Source organism: Camelus ferus, chromosome 13 (assembly GCF_009834535.1).
Source record: "Camelus ferus isolate YT-003-E chromosome 13, BCGSAC_Cfer_1.0, whole genome shotgun sequence".
Taxonomy (NCBI): Eukaryota; Metazoa; Chordata; class Mammalia; order Artiodactyla; family Camelidae; genus Camelus; species Camelus ferus.
The window spans coordinates 6,419,733-6,434,512 of NC_045708.1; the positions used below are offsets into that span (position 1 = coordinate 6,419,733).

General features: G+C 52.0%; 1 protein-coding gene across 1 annotated transcript in view; it reads left to right on the top strand.

The window, feature by feature from the left end:
• Positions 1–7,177: 7,177 nt before the first annotated feature.
• The window catches only part of PIK3CD (phosphatidylinositol-4,5-bisphosphate 3-kinase catalytic subunit delta), a 46,954-nt gene continuing 39,351 nt past the window's right edge, over positions 7,178–14,780 (top strand). The window contains 1 exon segment of the mRNA XM_032495141.1: positions 7,178–7,266. The gene's annotated coding sequence lies outside the window, so the exon portion shown is untranslated.

A 14,780-nucleotide genomic window follows, 5' to 3' on the forward strand; every position in this document is an offset into this window, starting at 1 on the left:
TCCTCGTCCTGAGTTCTCATCCCTGCACAGCACCCCCGCCCCTCACACCCCATTCCTGGTTTGCAGACACGTGAGCATCTGGCTGCAGAACAACGTGCCCGGAGCCCAGCAGGATGGAACGACGGCTCACCTGTACTGACGTAGAGAGCTGTTAGAGGAATTAGCTCTGACTCGGGGAGAGGAAATCAAGTTTTACATTTTTGCATCTTTATTACATGTTTGGCAAAAATGCGAACAGAAAATGACATGGAAAGAAAAACATCTGCAACCCTCCTCCCACACAGCTTTCACTGCTCTAAGTCACCGCCTACCACGCGCATGTGCGTATGCAACACTTATGAGGTGGCGACCCAGCGCAGAGGCAGCGCTGCCTTGAGCCCTTGTCACCTGCTGATGGGATGACTTCCCATGATGCTACAGATCTTCAGAAGCACCGTTTTCAATGGCTGCATACTACTCCACGAAGGGGAAGGACCACGCCTTCCTCTGGACTGTTCTGCCCAAGAGGAGGAGGCAGACCCCTCACAGTGTTGAGATGGCACATTTTCTTCCTGCCATTTTTGGTTCGTGGGTCAACTTACTGCTATTGCTCATCCAGTAGACTTCACGCCTGACCTCAGGGTTGTAGGAAGGCTGCCACCTAGGGGTGACACTACTGACTTAGGCAGATGGGGTCCACCAGTGCCCACTTGCCCGTGGCATTGCCTCAGTTTCTTCGTTTGTAAAATGGGGATAATAGTAACACCCAACACACGCGGTTACTATGGGGTGAGACAGGAAAAAGCATGAAAGGGCCCGGGCTGGCCGCTCCACCATCGTTTGGCCTTTCTCCTTTGCTTGGGAAGCCCAGCCCCTCTTTCCTGAGGCCACATCTTATAATGATCACTTCACTGGTTGTGTGATGATCCAGAGAAGAAATGGGTGTGTATCAGTTTCCTGCGGCTGCTGTAACAAATGACCATGAGCTGTGTGGCTTAAAACAACAGAAATTTATTCTCTCACAGTTCAGGAGGTGGGAAGTTCAAATGCAAGGTGTCAGCAGGGCCACCCCCTCCAGATTCCTGGGGAGGCTCCTTCCTGGCCTCTACCAGCTTCCAGTGTCGGCAGGAGGTCCTCGGCTGGCCCTCCAATCTGCCTCCGTCCTCACGGGGCCTTCTCCCCTTCCCGTCTCTGTGTCCTCCTCTTCTCTGCCTGCAACTTCCCTGTCTTTCTCTTACTGATGAGTTTTCATTCTTGTTTTTCTGTCTAGGGGAAAAGTAACCAGCCATATGCCCTCTCATTGAGGTTTTTGGGGTTTCACGTAGGGGAGCTCCTCAGAATTGGTGGCTTTAAAGAACAGTATCTATCTAGAGGGGCTATTTTCTAGGTGGACAGAAGCTGTGGGAGCAGGGGATGCCAGGGGTGCCGGGACGGGGGGCCGGAGCAAGGCCAGCTCCGCCCAGGCCTCCTCCCCCTGCACCTATTACAGCGCTTTGCCTGCTCCGGACCACTTTCACTGAAACACATCTTTTGAGTCTCACAGGCTCTCTAAAGTTGACGTCACAACTTTTTATTATCATTTTACAGAGGAGGGGACAGACTGGAGGATGAGGGGACAGACTGGAGGATGTGGGGGCAGGGCTGGGTCTCAGGGTTCCCAGATTTTAAAATACCCACCCCCTGCCCCCCATCAGACTCCAAGGGCCAAATCTCCAGGGCCAGAGAACAGAGGCCTTGCCTCAGTGCTTTCTGCACAGGACCCTCCCCTCCCCTTCCCCTCACCCCACCCCCACCTTGGGTGACTCAGCCCTACCTCCCACCTTTGTATGCCAGACTTCTAGCATGTTACCCCTGCTTTCTGCACTTCTTTCCTGGACCCACGGGATTCAGCCTGGCCCTTCCCCTGCCTCGTCCCCACCAAGCATCATTCTGATAGTTTTTTCTTTAAATAAATGTTTAATTTTAGAATAGTTTCAGATTTACAGAGAAGTTGCAAAGATAGTGTAGCCACTTCTCACACTCCCCGCAGCTAGTTTCTCTATTGCTAATCTTACATTACTACAGTACGTTGTCACAAGTACACGATCATTAACTAAAGTTTATACTGCGTCCAAAATATAAACTAAAGTTTATATTTTGCCTTAGTTTTTACCTAAAGTCCTGTTTCTGTTCCAGGATCCCACCCAGGACATCATATGACATTTGGTCATCAGGTCGCCTTGGGACGCTCTTGGCTGTGACAGTTCCTCAGCCTTTCTTTGTCTTTAATAATCTTGACAGTTCCGAGGAGGAACGGTCAGGTATTTTTGTAGACCATCCCGCATTTGGGTTTGCATGGTGGTTTTTTTGTTTTGGGTTTTTTTTCCCCCTCATGACTAGACTGGTGTTTCTGGGTCTGGGGAGGACGACCAGACAGACAAAGCATCATTGTCACCATGTCTTATCAAGGGTGTCTGCTTACCCTTGACTTACCACTGATGACGTGGACCTTGGTCACCTGGCCAAGGCGGTATCTGCCAGGTGCCTCCTCTGTAAAGTCCCTTTGTCGCCCGTTCCATGGTGCCCTCTGTGGAAGGGGTCACTAGGCACAGCCTACACTGACGGGGTGAAGAGTTAAGCTCCTCACCCGCGAGGCAGGTGAAGTCTCTTCCCAAGCTCTCTGGGGTTCTTTGTGCAGGAGGTTTATCCAGTCCCCCTCGTTTATTGATTGATCTGGTCATTTACTTACATCAGTCCAGACTCACAGGCATTTATTTTATACCTTGGGTTCCAACCCAATACAACTTTATTTTGTTGCTCAAAATGTCCCCGCTTTGGCCATTGGAAGCCTGTTCAGTTCACTGCAGTGTCACTCGGACCAGCCCCATCACTGTGGCGTTTTGATTTGTTATTTCTGTCATGTTCTTTACTTCCGGGCAGTGTAAGATGCTCCAGGCCCATCCTGTCTATTTCCTGCTCCCATCAAAGAATCAGCCATTTCTCCAAGGAGCCCTGGTCCTTGGGATCAGAGACCCAGATCTGGGTGCTGGATGTGCAATGCTTCTTGGGGGTTGCTGTTTCTAGGACCTTAAGGCTGGCAAAGCAAGGAAGTGTATAGGTGTATATTGTCGACTTTTTAACTGGTAAATCACAGTTTACCGCCACTCCTCAGCTCAGCTTAGAACCTTCCCTCCGCTTCTCATCACTCTTTCAGCCAAATCCCAAATCCTCTGCTGCCCCTCCTCAGATTCCTCCTCTTTGCTGTTCCCATTTACCCCCCCCCCCTTCAGCCTCCCTGGCCTCCTTCCTGGTCCTCAGATGTGCTGCCACTCAGCACCTTTGCAATGGATGTTCCCTCTGCCTGAGATGCTCTTCCCTCAGACACTGGCAGCCCCCACCCCCACACTCAGATCCTAGCTCTGCTGGGAGGTCCTGACCTCCTGTGTCCCCGCCAGCACCCCTGTCTCCCCACCGAACCTGCCTAATATTTCTCTGCAGCACTCACTGCTTCATGACACTGTATCCTATTTCTATTCTTCATAGTTTCTCTTCCCACTCAGGTGTAAGCCCCAGGAGGGCGGGTCTTTGGCTTGTACAGTGCTGTATCCCAAAGCCCAGAACTCGCCAAATGAGTCAGTGTTGCAAAGCTTGGGTCACCCCCAGTGTATGGAAGCATGGGGTTGGATCCAGCCTCGTGATCCCCAAACCCCACTGCTCCCCATTATCCTCTTTCCACTTCTCCCCCCTGGACTAGGAAGAGCATTAGAGGATTTGTTTAAAAGCCAACCGCTGTTTCTGGAACATTGACTTTGTGCCAGGGGCAGGACCATCTACTCATGGAACCCTCCCCTGCACTGAGGCAGGAGGTGCCGAAGTGACTACCCCAGGGCTGCACAGCTGGGATTTGAACCCAGGCGGCCTGGGTGTTGAGTGTGTATGTTTTACAGAAGTACAGCTTGATTTCTGTTTGGAGCTCCCATTCAGTCGGGTCCAGAAACTCAGTCTCCATCAGCTCAGCCCTGGCCCCACAGGGTCCTGGTTCACCTGGATCACCTTTGAGCTAACTGGGTCTTTCTGTAACCTTCAGTCCAGCTCTGACCTGAGATGAAGTGCAGGGGCAAAAACCACCCACCTCCAAGTCATTCCCCAGACAGAAGGTACGGCCTGGACCCTGGCTTCTTTTCCACAGATCCTCCCCTCCTGGTCACCTCTCCACACTCGCTGGAGCATGTGTCCTCAAAAGTCAGACTTCCCAGAAATCAAGTCTGACCTTGGCCGAGTTCTCGAACCATCTGTGCTGCCCTTCCATTGCCACCACCGTTATGTCACCCATAGAAGGCACAGCTTTCCAGTTGTGTTGACCGGGATCTGCAGTGAGAATGCATTCTCCATCTTGACTGAATGCACACTCACACATACCTACAGGTGGGAAAAAGCCTCGGGGAAAATGCTTCTGGAATGCAATCTGATATTTATGTGGAATACAATCTGATATTTTAAAAATTGAAGCATAGCTGATTTACAATGCTGTGTTAATTTCTGGTGTACAGTATCTAATCTGATATTTTTTATTCTGTTCCATTTTTATTTACTTGACATACTAAATGGATGTCCTGTACACTAATGGGTTAATATGTCACAACAGCTGCTATTGCTGCTGTTGAAAAATATTGTCTTAGACAGAAACATCCAGTCCTGCAAAGCACAAAGACTCTTCTGGAATAACTCAAGAACTAACATTTTCTGGGGGCTCACTTTGTGTCAGGTACTATTTTATATGTATTAACTCATTTAATCCTAACAACAATTCTAAAAGTTGAAAGCCATTTTAAGCATCCTTGTTTTTCAGATGAGGAAATGGAAGCACAGAGAGGTTAAGCCACTCATCTGAGGTCACACAGCTCCACAATGGCCAGGCTGGGCAGTTTGGCTGCAGGGAAGATGCTCTGTGTTTTGAACCTTCACCACAATTTTCTTGGCCAAGGTAAAAGGGCAAGGGTTTGAGCTGGATAATTTTGGCTCTGCTCGGAAGGAAAGGACTCTCAGCAAAGTGGGCTTCCTGCCAGGACGGGGCAGGGAGGCAGGTGTCTGAAGCCCTTCGTGGAAGTGCTGAGGAAGTGGGCTCCTCCTGTCTCTACCCCTGCAGCCGGTGTTCAGCTTGGCTCTGGCTGCCCTGAGTTAACCCTGCCTGTGGGCATGTGTGGGTGGTGGTGGTAAAACCACTCAAGGTCGAACAGAACAAAGATGCTTATTGCATCTGTGAGAAGCTGTGGAGGCTGGCTGGCTTCTGGAGGGGGAAGTTCTGCAGGAGAGGGTGGCAGGCACAGGAGGAGATAGGTGTAAGGTGTAGAGGGCTCTGAGTGCTTTGAGTGGCCTGCAGTGGGTCTCCTGTCCATCCGAGTTGTTCTCCACTCACCAGCTCTGTCTTTAATACCTGAGATCTCCTTTGCCTCCCATAAAATGAGGCTAAAGGATTTCCCAGGCAGGAGGTCACGTGAGTGACACGTGTTGACTTCCTTACAGCCAAAGTGCCCCTTTTCTGCTAAGACTGCTATTAATTCTCCACCGTGGCTGGTCCATTTTACTTACAATTCAAAAGGAACTTGAAGTAGCTTCCTCCAAAAAACACATGACAACAGTTAAAAATAAAGTGAGAAAGATTGGAAACTGTAGAGAGGAAGGCAGAAGGCAAGTCTATCGGGAACTTAAGGGTCATGACTACTGCGCTTGATGCTACAGTTAGCCTGAGTTTCCTGGCACCCCAGGCAAAAGAAGGGGCAATGGCCCATGGTTTCATCTCAAAAAGGAAGTGCATTAGGGGTTTCAGGAAAGTGAAACTTCTGAGACTGGGGCATAAGCAGCTTGGTATGGACAAAAAAGCGAGGATCTGGAAGCAATTAGACACAGACTGTGTGGTCCTTCAAAATGATTCAACCTTCCTGAGCCTCAGTTTTCTTATCTGTCAAGTGGGGATGATAAGATTTCTCTTAGGAGGCTATTGTACAGATCAGAGATAATGTGTGAAGCGCATCTGAGCACTCAGGCAGGCCTCCCGTCTTGCATATTACGAAGCATGAGTTGAATGGCTGTCAGCAAATACATATTCAATGAAGAGTTCTTTCAGTTGAGGCAAAAGCATTCCTCATCTGAATGTTTCTTACAACCACCTCTGAAAACCGGGGAGTAGTGTTTAAATTGCAACCTCGCAAGAGCAGGGCTGGGACAGATGTTCAGAAGCATCAGAACCTGCCATCAGATTTTCTCTCTGAAATGTCCATTTCTCTTCTAGCTTTGGACAGTTATCTCCCTGGAGTGGGCTGGAGACCTCTGCCTGGGACCAGTGGTCCTGGCCTGGGGTAGGAGTGAGGCTGTGGGCCTCAGATGTTGCATTGGAATGGATGTACACTCCTGGAGACAGCCCAAACATTCTTCCCCCTAAGGGATCAGTGGTTCCTCCTGGCTCCTCTACAGATATCAGCTGAGAGACCACTGCCTGCAGCCTAGATCTTAGAAAACTGGGACCACGTAGTAACCCACTCATCTTGCTCAGGTTCTCTCTGCTTTTCTGACATGGGAATAGTCTTTGCTCCTCCCATTGCTGCAGCCAGCACTGCCTAAGCTGGTCCTGAGAGGCCAGGGAATCTCTTGGATAGAAAGAACCCCTCCCCAAGCCTCAGTGGCCTTCCTCATCTGTCCAAGGGAACAAAACAGGGGCTTCACCCCTCTGGCTGGGTTGGGGAGGGTCCTTTAGATCGTTTTAACTAAGCTGTTAACTGGCTCATCCCCCATCACCTCCCAGAAGGATGTGAAACCACTACTGTAATCTTGGAGGGTGCCGACCCCCCCATCCTCTTGCTCTTGACCCCCTTAAAGCCGGGAGGCCACTCTTTTCCCTCCAGGGCTGAGCCCAGTGGGACTTCCAGTGTGAAAGGCGTGGGGCTTTTATGGACTCTTAGGACCTTCATTTGGTTGTTTTCTTTTATATATACGTAAACTTGTTTTGAAGAAGGGCAAGGTGCAGCTTCCAGAAGCACCTGGAATGATGCCCCTTCAGCCGCAGACGGGGTCGGGACTTGGGGGGCAGGTGGGGAGGGCGGAGAGGCAGAAAAAGCGGCAGGAGGACCTGTTGTTTTTCCTGTTGCAAGTAAAAAGGAAACAAAGTGGGAAGTGGAGTGTGCGGGCTGTCAGCAGGCGGGGCGCCCCCACCGCGCCCCGCCTCCCTCCCTAGAGGCTCACTCGCGCCCAGCGCCGTTGCTTCCAGCGGCCGCCGGCCGAGCCGCCCCAGCCCCTGCCAGCCGCGCGGGACCGGTAAGCGCTCGTCTCTGGCTGCGTCTGGGAGGTGGGGAGCGGACGGGGGCTGGGAACTTCGGGGGGCCGCGGGGAGCCGCGGGACCGGCTAGCGGGTTTCCCCCCGGCGCGTACAGAAGGTGCACCCCGACCCTAAGCGCCCGCCCGCGTCTAGCGAGCCCGGCAAGGGGCGCCCCCCGGGGTGGGCCCCCACCCGGCCCTGGGCCGAGGCTGCGCGCGGTGGCGCCGGGACTGGAGCGCCCCCGGAGCGCTTGCCGAGAGAGGCGCGCAGCTCCCCGGCGCCTGGACTGCTTGCCCCGCGGACGGGACCCGGGAGCTCGCGGGCCCGGCGGCGGGGGACGGACTGCGCTCTCAGCGGCGGTGCGGCCTCGCGTGCACCGGTCGAGGCGCGGGGGTAACGGGCAGCGCTCAGCCGAGTGCGCCCTGCTCCAGGGGCGGACGAGCGGGACGAGGGGGCGCCCCGGCCGCGCGGCGGGCTGCGGGGTGCGCTCCCAGCGGCGGTGCCGCCCCCGCGCTCGCGTCGAACCGCGGCGAGAGGGGTGCGCACGCCTCCCCGGCGCCCTGGCTCTGCGCGCCCTCCCCAGCCCCTGGCGAGCGGGGCCCCTGGCGAGCGGCCCCCCGGCTGGAGAACGGCCGGAGCGGCCGTTGCTGGGCTCGTGGACTTGCGGCCGGTCCCTCTCCGCCCCGCCCCGGAGGGGCCGGGGCCGCCGGCGCTGCTCGCCGCGTGTTTACTGAAGCCGCGCGGCGATGATCAGCCCCCGGATCTGCGGCTGAGCCCGGGTTACGGCGGCAAAACCGCCTCCAGCTTTGCATTTCCGGACTCTTTTTTCTTCTTTTTAATACTCTTACCCGTAATTCAGCCTGAATGAGGCTGTTGCTGTTGCTGCTTCTTTTTTTTTTTTTTTTTAACATCGCGTTTCCTGTTTTTATTTAGAATTCATCCTCTGTACCCCCTTCTTTGAGATCGAGGAGAGGGAAACAGGGAGACCTTCCGTGGGGACCAGGGTGAGGGGCACTGCTTAACCGTTTGCGCTCTGCCCTATTGGGGAGATGGAGGTCCGGAGACCAGGGAAGGACTGATGCGAGGCCTCGAAAAGCGTCCTCCCGGAGAGGAAGCGAGCTGGGACAGGATTTCCGGGGTCGGGGTAGGGGGGGCGCCCTGGGGTTGCCCATGCTAGTGGCCCACTTGCCAGGTCCTCGCGGGGCACCCTTAGGATCTGTCCAGTTTGCAGGTGGAGCGCTCTGGACCCCTCGGTTGACTGAGCAGCTTTCGCTTCGTTCAGGTGTTCCCTGGAAAGGAGGGACCTGCGGGTCTGTAACCCCACCAGGCTATCAAGTGGGGCTTCCTCCTCCGGGGCCCTGCAGAAACCCCAACGGATGCCGCCCTCAGAAATGCCCTGCACAGTGACGCCTATATGTGGGGCGGGTGTACCTTGGAGCAGGGAGCGGGTTCCTTTCTCAGGAGTCTCCGAGGGTGTCACTGCTCCAAAGGGACTTTAAAACCGAGGGCTGATCCCACTGCTCACTTCCAGGAGGGCTGCACACTGCTGGAGTGCCCACAGTGCCTTGGTGTTCTTGTCAAGTGAATGGTACAACAGGAGACTTTACCCCTCCAAAGAATTGCTCGTTTCTACGTGTGTTTTCAGTTAATGTTGGGAGCTGAATGATGTCGTCTCCATTTTCACTGGAAGAAACTAAGGCTCAGAAGAGTTAAGTAACTTGCCAACCCACAGTTTACAATTAGCTGATATAGAATCCTGGTTCCCTCAGATGCCACAGCATTTAATCATCTGGAGGTGTTGCTGCTTGCAAATTAAGGAGGATGTTTCCTAACAGTTCTCTTGATGTGGGGATGGAGGACTTGGGGTGTCCTTTCAGAGCCACAGCGCCTAAGGTACCCATCTGGGTACCATCCTGTAAACCTACTACCGTTAACCACCAGGTGTGATTGATGGGATGTGTGGGGATGGAGATTGTTCAGATTTAGGAGGCTGCCACCAAACACAAGGAGACAGGAGTAGAACTCTCTCTTCTGCTCTCTCTGGAGCAGAAAATACCAAGCCCTTAGCATTTCCATGTCCTGCTGTGGTTTAATTCCTTGACTTCAGGATTCTGCCTGTCCTGGCTCATGAGGGCACTGCAGAGCCTGTGCTCAGATTGATTCTCTTCTGGTGCTTTTACAAGTTCCTCCAAGTACTAGAAGATACTCTGGGATTCGGGGGTGGGGTGGGGAGGTGGTGTGCTGGGAGGGGGCGGGGGGGGGATGGTGTGTGCTCTTAAAATGCACTTGGCAGTTGTCGCCTCCAAAGACAGTCAAGCTTACCTCCTTCTGAGCCCCACTCCCTTCACCTTCTCCACCCATGTTTAGAAACAATGCTGGCCACTCTGCGAATATAAACGTTTCTGGTATTAGGGCAACTGCCCCAGAGGGACCCCTGGCCACACTGATGTCCCCTTTCAGTGGGATAAGCTGCATCTCTGCAGCCTTGATCCATGCCCAGGAAGGGCGCATAAAGCATGTCTTTGCATTCTGCTTTGGGCTCCCCCTTTTTCTCTTGCTTTATTACCTTTGGCAAATATTTACCAAGATCCCACTGGGGGCCAAGGAGCTGCTAAGAACAGGGCGGGCAGGCAGGGAGGGTACCAGCCTCTGTCGGGGGTGGGGGGTGGCTTACAAGGCACAGACAATCCACAAATAGAGACCGACCTCAGACCGGGTTAGCTTTTGTGCCCAGTGGCACCGCTGTGTCAAGGGAGAGAGGAGGGGCGATGAATGGGAGTGTGTGAGGGATCAGTTCCTGCTTCAGCTTGTTTTTCAATTGCACAGTTAAAGGGAGAAGTGAATGTGCAACTTATGAGGCAATTCCCTGTTGGCTGGCTTATTTTTCAAAACCATTTTTGTTTAGAGAACAGTTCCCTCCCTCCCTCCAGCTGCTTCTGTGGGTCTGATGGTGGGGGGCTTGGGGCCCCTCCAAATGTTTCCTGACCGTGGGACCTTAGAAAAGCTCTTTCAGCCGCTCTCCAGGGGACAAACACGTTTCCCAGCAAAGCTGTTGGAGGGGCGGGTCCAGAGGGAACCGCTCTGGGAGAATCAGGGCGCGCCGGTGCCCTGGTGCCCTGCTGTCCGGAGTCGGAGTCAGACACATGTGGTAATTACCCGCCCGCCAGCCTAGTTTGGGGGGAGGGGGACACACTCTCATCTTTGTGCCAGTGCCAGTGTTTCATAAATGACAGTGTTGCAAAACTCCTCCTTGCAGCGAATGCGAAAACTGAGTTTTCTTTCATTTGGTTGGTGGAAATCCCCTACAATCATATCAGAAATGCTGTCAGTTTCAAGATGGAAAAAAAATTTTTTTAAAAACCCAGGAACCTCCCTCCTCACTCCTTCCTTGCGACAAACATTGACTTTCTATGGGTCACACCAAAATACGGCCCGCTCTCCCCTCACCGAGGGCCAGAGGTTGGCGCTGCAAAGGTTCCCTTTCCTGCCTCACCAGCTTGGTGTGTGTGGGAAGCCACCGCTCCTGCCCCCGAAGTGGCAACCTCGTCCTCTCAGTGGATGGTTCTCTGGGCTTCTCCTGGAAATGAGTGCTTTCCAAGGCCGCCTACTTGCTGAGCCGGAGGGAGAGTGATCAGAGTGATGGGTGTGGCTGTTTGTAAAGTGGTACTTCGGTTAGCTTCTGTTTCACTCACTTTGGGGGAAATTGCTTTCCACTTAGAGAAAATGCCAGGGGAATGACAGTGGGTGGAGGTGGCCCCGGGTAGGGCAGGGGCAAAGGAAGGAGCAAGCTGCCCCAGTTGGATTTTATGTCCTGGAGGGACGCTGTGTTTGCTTCCGGTGGCTATTGTAACAAACGACCACACATTTTGTGGCTTAAAACAACAAAATTTTATTATCTCACAGTTCTGGAGCCCAGAAGTTCAAAATCAAGGCGTCAGTAGGACCTTGCTCCCTCCAGGGGCCTACAGAAGAATCCTTCCCGCCTCTTCCAGCTTCTGGGAGCTCAGGCCTTCCTTGGCTAGGGGAGCACTACTGCCATCTCGTCTCTGTCTCCACCTGGCCTTCTCCTGTCTCTTACAGGGACACTTGTCATTGGATTTGGGGCCCGCCTGGAGAATCCACGATGAATTCATCTCAAGATCCTTAATTACATCTGCAAAGACCCTTTTCCCGTATTATTCACTTTCCAAATAATTCACAGGTTCTGGGGGTGAAGACAGACATCTCTTTTGGGGGCCACCATTCAGCCTACTGCAGATGGACGGCAGTGTGTTTCTTTTGATACTTTCTGGGGAAGGTTTGAGCACAGTTATCTTTGCAGGAAACCCATTGCTCCCTCCTTCGGCGATCCCACCGTGCTTCCCATAGGTGTCATTAGGCAAGGATTTCGGAGGCCCCAGAGGTCTCTAGCCTCCCTCTCCCCCTCCTGCTCCCCTCCCTGCAGCTTTGTGAACTGGAAGCCACCTTAGTTGCTCGCTGCTAGCAGCATCCCGCCTCGCTCCCCAGGGTCCAATAGCAGAAAAGATAACTGGGGTTTGGAAGGACCTGCCTGCAGAGGACTGCCTCGGCCCTCTTCCTCTTCTCTTGCCCTTCCTGACCTCTTCCTCTTCAAGGACAGCCCTTTCTCTACTCAGGGCTCCCTCCCAGCTGGGGCTCCCTCCCCTGCCTGGGGCCACGCAGCCCCTCACTTTTTGGAGCTTCGTCTGCTGAGCAGCCCCAAGGCTTGGTTTCGCTACTGTGTCCCCATGTCCTCCTCCTGAGGGGCCGCCGTTGTGGAGTGGGGCTGGTGGTGCTGGAAGGGATTTGGGGAGCTGCCCCTGCCCCCTCCCCATCATGGAAACTTGTAGGAGGTGGGGGCTCTCTGGGAGGGCAGGGCCACTCTCCTGTCTCCTCCTCCCTGGTTGGGCAGGAAGGACATTTCTTTTCTTCGGGTTGTGAAATCTGGGAGAAGTGCTTTCTTACCAACAGGGAAGCAAGATCACAGCTCTGAGATGGAAATTGTGAAAGTCATTTACGTGTGGGTGGGGTGGGGCGGGGCGGGGTGTGGCGGTGGTGATGGGTGGCTTGCCTGCCACATGGAAGAGAAAGTACCATCTCTGGGGGCAGCCAGGCTAGATTTTCATTGCAACCACTTTTTATCTGCTGGGTGATCTTTGGCAAATCGCTTAACCCTTGCAAGCCTCAGATTCTCCGGTTGTAACAATGGAACGGCAATACTACCACCAATCTTTAAGATTTCATAGATTCGCGTGTAAAGTGCCAGGCACGCAGCGAAACACAGCCTGTCTGTAAAGGGGCTGGTGTATAGAGTGAGCCGTTAAGATACGTATTATTACCTCACTATCCCAGCACAGCTACTGCCAGTTTGGGCATCTTTTCCATTTTTTAATGTGCATTTTTAGTTTAATTGTAACTAATAGGCATGTGCTTTTTTACTTTAACTTTTATGTTTCAGTTGTGGTAAGATGTACGTAACAAAATTGACCATTTTGACCACTTTGCAGTACACACTGCCCTGTGGCATTTAGCGCCTTCATATTGTTATGAACCATTATGACCATCCATCTTTGTCTCGCAGAATTGAAACTCTTTTCTCATTAAATACTAACTCCCCGTTCCCCTCTCCCCCTCCCCCTCCCCAGCCCCTGGCAACCACCATTCAGCTTTCTGATCTGAATTTGATTACTTTCAGTACCTTATATAAGTGGAATCACACAGTATTTGTCCTTTTGTGACTGGCATCATGTCCTCTAGGTTTATACACGTTGTAGCAGGTGTCAGAATCCCCTTCCCCTTTAAGGCTGAATAATATTCCAGCGTATAGATGGACCACATTTTGTGTATCTGTACATCTGTCGATGGACACTTGCATTGCTTCCACCTTTTGGCTGCTGTAAGAAATGCTGCTATGAACATGGATGTTCAAGTAACTGTTCATGCCCTTGTTTTGCATTCTTTTGTGTATGTACCCAGTAGTGTAATCGCTGGAGTGTATGGGAATATGGTTGATTTTTTGAAGAGCGAAGCATGTGCTTTTGTAATTTGCTTTTTTTGACTTAACATGAACACATTAGCATTTTCCCACATTGCTTCCTAACCCAGCCATCCTTTTTAGCGGCAGTAGAGGTGTCCTAAAACAGGGACACCATCATTTTCTTGGGCATCCTCCATTGTGGGACATTTATGTTGCTTCTAGACACACACACCCCGCTTTTGAAATACTGTAACGGACATTTTCAGGCATCTGACTGTTCCCATATTCAAGAATTATTGCATCAAAGTCACTGACCATTTTTATGGCTCTTGGAGCTTAATGGTTTTCCAAGAACAACTGGACTAGATTATCCAGTGATATTTGATAGTTTCACAACACTCTTGCCAGCAGTGAATAATATTGGAAAAAATATTTTACCAATAGGCTTAAAAGGTAGTCTGCTTAAATGTGGGTTTTTAAAAAATTGCTAATGAGGTAAAGTAGCTTTCTTTTTGGTTGCTAGCTGGATGTAAAGCATTCGGGTTGCTGCAGTGTAATGCAATAGTTAAACCCTTGAGCTCTGGAACTGAATGGATTCAGATTCAAACTCTAGCTTCCCCATGTCCCTGCTGTGTGACTTGGGGTAGATGAGTTACCTTCTCTGATCCTGTTTCCTCTCTGTACAGTGAAGCTAATGGGATCTATTCCTTGGGCTGTCTTAAAGATTAAATGAGATAAACTAGATGGTGAACATCACCTATCATAGTTGATACTCACTAAATATTAGCTGTTAATGTTATTATCATTATTTTAATTTAATGAGTCTCCATTCACCCTCAAGAGTCACCTTGTTTCTCTAAGGAGAGATGGTTTACACTTAAGCCAAAGGGATTTGGGTTAAGCACAGGGATCAATTTTTCTGCTGTAAAGGTAGCCCATCCTCGGAGAGAGGTGGCAGCACCTCTCTGTCGAAAAGGACCACGTCCCTGGCTTTCTGGCTGGATTTGGGGGTGAGCCTCCTGGGGGCAAACACATGAATGGATGCTGGGTGATGCTTACCACACTGAAAGCTGAGAAGGGGCTGGGATGGGCAGGGGGACCTTCTGCCCCTGTGGTCCTGTAGCCTCTGTAGCTTGGAAATGGGAGTAAAAACTTACTAATGGTTGAGTCTGGAATTCATCCCGGTGACTATTTCGCTTCCACATCCAGATACTCTTTCATGCAGTTTGTGAAACTGAGGCAGGTGTTTCAAGAGGGTGACCCCAGGGCTTTGGCACCAGCTTGGGTTCCTGCCCACAAAGCCTGTTTTTGCAGCCTCTTAGGGTAAAGTGCCTCCACTCGCCTCAAGTGGGGCTCAGGCGAGGGGGACGCCAGCCTGACACGCAGGTGTTTGTCCATGCTTAATGCGTACGTTTTCCTCTCTGCTGTTCACCTGTGTCTGAGGAGGAAGTTGGTAAAACCAGGGTGTTGGTCTCAAATAAACAGCTTCATGAGAAATTTCTTCTAGGGGAAAAAACATCAAGAGCTCCCATCGTTTCC